The following is a 6000-nucleotide window of genomic DNA, read 5'->3' as shown; positions in this document are numbered from 1 at the left end:
TAATATGAGTTCTTGGCTACACAGCGTGTTGTTGCAGATATGGGGCGGTGTGGGCTGAAAGGACTGTTTGTTGACTGTTTCTCTCTGACACAGTATATGAATCCCGTTCTGAGGTGGTCTGCTGGTTGCCTGCAGTGCAGGAGAAAATACAGTTTCCCTTTTGATGTATAATTTGGCTTCTGTTTTTTGCTTTGCTTTCCTTAGAGCACTGATGACTGAACATGACTGGAGCTGGTAGAAGATGTCAGACCGATTTGCTGTTGCTCTTACACCAGAGTACCCAGCTGGGGTGTCTTCCTCATATTAAATCAAGCCTCACATGTGAGGTCAATGAAGCATTTCCCCCAAATCAGATTGGTATGAACCATTAATTTTTTTTTTTGCAGGTTTTTGTGTGGGTTTTTTTTTTTTAATTCTCTAAACTAATTTGAGAATTGTGACTTCATAACCACATAATTATAAATATAAGAGAAGCAACTCCATCACTTCGTGACTGAACACACTACTTTGACTCATTATTTACAGCCAGGTCTGTTTGGCCAATGCCTGTCTGGACAAAAGTCCCCACTCTTGCCAAAAGATATCCAAAACTTGGACTAGCTTTCATTGGAGAAAGCAATGTCAAATTGATGGACTGACACAGCTGTAACTGTTTTGTCAAGTTGAAAAAGAGCAAGAAAATAAAAACTATCTGGATGTGTATAAATAAACAGCTTGCCAACAAACTGGATTTCACAGACAATTCTCTTACATTCTCAAGAAATGGATGAAAGAGTCATGATGAAATGTCAATAGAAATATTGGCAGATCAGAGCTGAGTGAATAGGCAAGGAACGATATTCGTGTTAATCAACATTAATTCTTCAGAAATCCAGTTCTCCCTTTCATCTACCACTGGAAGGGACTAAAAGAAAGATTTTATTCATTAATAAAATTTCATCTGGAAGGCTAAGTAAAAATATATTTTCATGTCTCTAAAACACACATACTGATTAAAAAGTTTTGGCAAAGCAGCATCTGCAAGGAAATTGTGTCAATTGGTCTCCACTTTCTGCACAGATAAGTCCTTAGATTAGAAAAAAAAAAAAAAAGTTATGTCAGGATAAGGAGTACTTAAATTCTAAAAGCTCATCCTTCAAATACTGATGGCAATATCTTGCATTATCTAATATAGATTTCCTGTTTCATTCAAATGTTAATATATACACAAAAAAGTAGGATTACAGGGGCCACAGGAGGCCCTGTGGTTAATTATGATAGCAAGCAATGTCCTTTTTTCCACACAGGCAGCCCTTTGAGCAACAGGAAGAAGACGTGCTACTGTTGCTCAAAGAACTTGTAATAGGTTTCATATTGCTACTTTATTGGGGAGGGTTCTAGAAAAAACCCAGTGGTTAAAAATTCACCCTGGTCTATACCATGGGAGTTTCCTTGTGGTCAGCTGGGCTAGAATGGAAACAGCCCCTGTTTCCTACTTGCTACCTTTGAGCATTATGCTGGAATGACAAATTAGTGCAGCTCCTGAGCTCACCAAAGCTGGCTTTTCATGCAGGGGCAAGAGAAAACTCATCACAAATGCTTTTCCCCACAGAAGATCATGGAATGCTTCCCATCTAACACATGGTCTAATTTACACTCATCTCTTTTTATATTTAAGGTCATAAGCAAAAGAAGTTGGAACTAGCAGTGCCGAACACATTAGTGTGAGTTTGGATTTTGTTTTGTTTCTGTTGATTTTCTGAGCACAAATGTAGTGATTAACAGTAATGTTTTAGGAACTTGCCTTGGTGAGACCTGACAGCAAGCCTACCTGTTTGGGGGCTGTTCTGAAAGAGATGACTGAATGTTTCAACAAACAAAGTTAAAATCCTCTTAAAACGCATAAGATTTTTATCTGTGAAGACTGGGTTTGCTGTCTCGGATTGACAAATATCACCCCAAGACATTTGGTCAGGGACTTTTGCTTTCCTGTCACAAGGCCACTGATTAATATGAAATAAACTCCATCTATAACTCCATCTGTTTTTCTGTCTAGCTAAGGTGGCAAGTTGCTGTATGAACAGTGTCTGCAAGGCTCAGACACACAGTACTTCATGTAACTTTCATGACTGCATTTACTTTTAATTGATCCTGCAGTACTGTGCCCCTTATGGAGTGTTTTAAATCAATGTCAACCAGAAAGGGGTACTAAACTGTACAAGATCCTTTTTTGGTTGCAGTCAAAGATAACTTATTTATGAGGACATGAATAAAACTCTAAGTGTGTGAATGTAAAGATGTCCAAAACTTGCAGAACTCTTTTCCTTTATTTCATAGATTGGAAAATGTCAGACATGGATTTTTTTCCCTTTTCCATCATGAAAAATTCAACAGGGACTTTTGAATGTTTTTTCTCCCCTTGTGTTTTTCTCCATCCCTATATTAACTGGATACAACATTGGAAGTTCTGTTATCCAATGAGAAAATCAAAGCAAGTAGAAGAGAGGCTTTTCCAAAATTGGCAGTGTTCTGGCATTCACCCAGAACTTTCATGTTCTGGAAACAAGCCCTTGACAAGCTCAGACACATGTGATTCTCACCAGAAATGAGCAGGTCTTCTCAGCCCATGTGTGACAGCATGGACATTACTCCTGAAAGCAGTTGTTTCAGAAGAGCTACTCTTTAGTAACTTCATTTACAAATGGTTTTAATCCACTTGCACTGTATAGTAAGAAAAACAGCTGAGGGAGTGACTGCATCACTCCATCAACCATCCCTTTATTTTGGGATAGACCTCTCAAACATTTTTCACAGCCTGAAGTACCTCCCCAATGTCACAGTAAACAAGAGGTTTGTTCTTATTACAGAAGAGAAGTGGAAAATAGTCCAAAATCCTGGCCAAACCAGCCATGGTTAATGTATTTAGGTAGTTACATGACATTAATTTCTCAGTAAAGGGAAGAGAACACTGGGAGAAATCAGTGAAGTTGCACTATTTGGTTTCTCAGAACAAGAGTCTCATACTGCCCAAGTATTGGTGACATAGAACTGATGAATGCATAGCAATGAAGTACAGAATGAGAATGTCACTTGACCTTTATATATTGCACTTTTCCTTTCAGGTCCTCATAGAAATTAGGAGTGAGTCAGTATGGGAGACTGAAATCTCACCAAAATCAATACAAAAGAAATTGAAGATGGTGAATTAACTATAAAGACTATTAGTGCTCTTGAGTTATATTCAAGTTAAAAGATTACACTGAAACAGAAATTAAAGGGGTAAACAAAGACAGCTCATTATCTTACTTAATTTTCCCTTTTATGGATTAAACTTTACACTATAAGAAGTTTGGTGGTTTCGTTCCAGTTATTATAAGTTCTATAACTCACACAGAACTAGAATTTTTATGCTGTAGAAAACTTCAGAGTTCCACACATGGCTTATCATTCCACTGGCATGAAACAATTTTCCTCTGAGAATGTAGCAAAGAATAAACAGCTCAGAAATAACGTATTCCTCAAACCTGAGTCTAACATGAATCTTATGGAAGATGTTCAATTGCACCTGCTCAGAATCCAAAGTCAATTTGGATGTCTTTGAATCTCCATCCTGTATTTGACAGTGCAGCTCCATGTGCTTGGAGATTTTTCTACAAGTGTCCTTTGAAGGGTAAATCCTGCTGAAGAGGCGCCTTATGAAGTAAAGTTAATATAACCACAGTACTTGTCTGGCCGTGCAAGGGATGGTGCACAGGGGCCCTGCTGTGCTTACAGCAGCAACAGAGCCAAAAAATCCTACTGTGTCTGCAAAAATAACTAGCTTATTTTTGAGCCAGAGCTGGTTCCTTTATGTCCTGACTCAAAATACAACATGTCTTTATAACAGTTTGTTGCTGTTGTTTTTGCCTTTTTTTTTTTCTTTTTAATAACAGGAGAAGTTTTTGTAAATTATTCAGAAGAACGATACCAGGTTTGGCCCCAACCCAGAGAAGCACGTTTAACCTTCTGCATGTCACTAGTTTCTGAAATCAATGGGACTGCTTGCAGCCTGAGAGTAAATCATGTGCTTCAGTGCTCCACCACAATAAGACCTTTACAATTGTTTTCTTCTGTACAGATAATTCTAGAAACCCTCACAGAGCCTCAATGACTTTTACACATGATGAAGAACCTCTGCTATAGGTAGGAGGAAACCTTGCTAAACACCTCTTTTTACAGCTTTATAGCCTTATGTCCCATTTCTTTGTCAACCTGTACCAGAAATTAAAACTTTGTTGGAGACATAGATTAGCTAGGAGCAGAGGGAGTTGAGTGCATTTGTAAAAGGGATGCTTTTCCTGTCAAACAAAGAAAGGAAGTTAGACATATATAATAAAATAATTTCAGATATGCAAATTATAAGTGCAACAAATAAAGGGCTCCTTTACCTTCGATGGTGAAAAGAGTTTGGGTTGGTTTTTCCTAAACAGCAAAAGACTTGTATTTTTCCAAGACTGTTTACAAAGAAACTATTTGGGGTACAGAATTTCATTCATGAAAGCTGCATCAAACACTTTTATTTGCTCTACAAACCATAAGCAACACATCAGAGATCAGGCACTGTGGAAAGCCTGGAGCAAGGTGCAGCCTGACCGTTTGCATGGGGTAGGTGATTAACAGTTTGATTGGAATACTGCAAGTACCCCAAATTACTGTAAATACCTTTGGAACACCAATACCTATATTGCTAAGGTTGAGAGTTTTACAAAATAATTATATCTGTTTTCGCTGGGAGAAAGTAATTGAAATTTGTGTAGACTCAATCTTAAAAGCACAAAGCTGCAAGAAGCTTTTGAACAAAAGAGAGGAATCGGCAATTTTTTTCCTAAATATTTTTTATGACTTGCCCAGCCAATATCTAACAAATGGTATCACTTTAGCAAGAAAATTTATCTCTCCTCTTCTGAATAATAATCCCCTTTTTTTTTTGTGCGCAACAAAATCCAAAGATTCAGACTGACTTGTTGCTGGCTGAAGAGCCCTCTCCTGCAAGAAATCAGTTTCTGATGAAACCTGTTATGTGCATTTAAGGTGAGAAACTACTGCCTTCACCTTGGGTGAGAAGTCACTCTCAGCTTTACCTCAGGATGCTGAAGTGTTTTATGAGCTAGTGCTTGTGGTGTCAGCCTGAAAAATGATACTTAACATCCTCCCCCCCAAAAAACCCTCAAACACACACACAGCCTTACAGCAAATCACCCCAGAGTTTTGCAGTGAAGAAGTGGGAGCAGGTTTCTGCTGAGCATTGGCTGGGTTTGTACCTATGATCTTAATGCTTCCAGTCACACCTGCATCCACACGTCAGCTCCTGCACTGCTCTTGCCAGGCTGTGTGTGAGACTCAATGCAGGTGAAAGCCCTGACCCCTCCTTACCTACAATGCCATTATAGAGGGGGCAAAATGGCAAATCTTTAACAGTGCCAAGCTTAATTAATTTACCTCAATGTGTGGGCAGGGCTGCTGCTCCTTTAGCATGGTGTAAATACCCTGCACCCTTCCATCTGCAGCTGGGAAGCACCTTGCCCTGCTGCTGGGGTGAGGAAAAATTCAAGTACAGAATATTTCCTGGATATGCTGATGAAAATGCAGGCAGTGCTCAGGGTACTTTGCCTCGCTGATGTTTGATTTGTCTGCTCCACTCTGCATCCTTCTGGGGCAGCAGTACTGGAGGTTTATCCACACTAACTTCTCCATCCACATTGCTTTTTTTAAAGTGAAGAGGCGCCTTGAATTCACTATGAGAGGTAAAAAACTAATTCCTAGCACCCACACCTGCCTGAGTATAGTGATGTATTTCAGCCCTGTGCATCTGACATGCAGTAAAATATCAGCATCTTACAGTACCAGATACTAATTAGAAAAAGAAATGTGTTAGATGTCAGGCCTCAAGAAAGCAAACTTAACATTCTGACAGCAGCTGGAGAGTGATAGCCATAATCAAGCATTGTCCCTGCTTAGATCTGTGCCAAACAACCTCGCTTA

Source organism: Aphelocoma coerulescens, chromosome 11, assembly GCF_041296385.1.
Source record: "Aphelocoma coerulescens isolate FSJ_1873_10779 chromosome 11, UR_Acoe_1.0, whole genome shotgun sequence".
Taxonomy (NCBI): domain Eukaryota; kingdom Metazoa; phylum Chordata; class Aves; order Passeriformes; family Corvidae; genus Aphelocoma; species Aphelocoma coerulescens.
Note: the sequence above shows the minus strand (reverse complement) of the source record.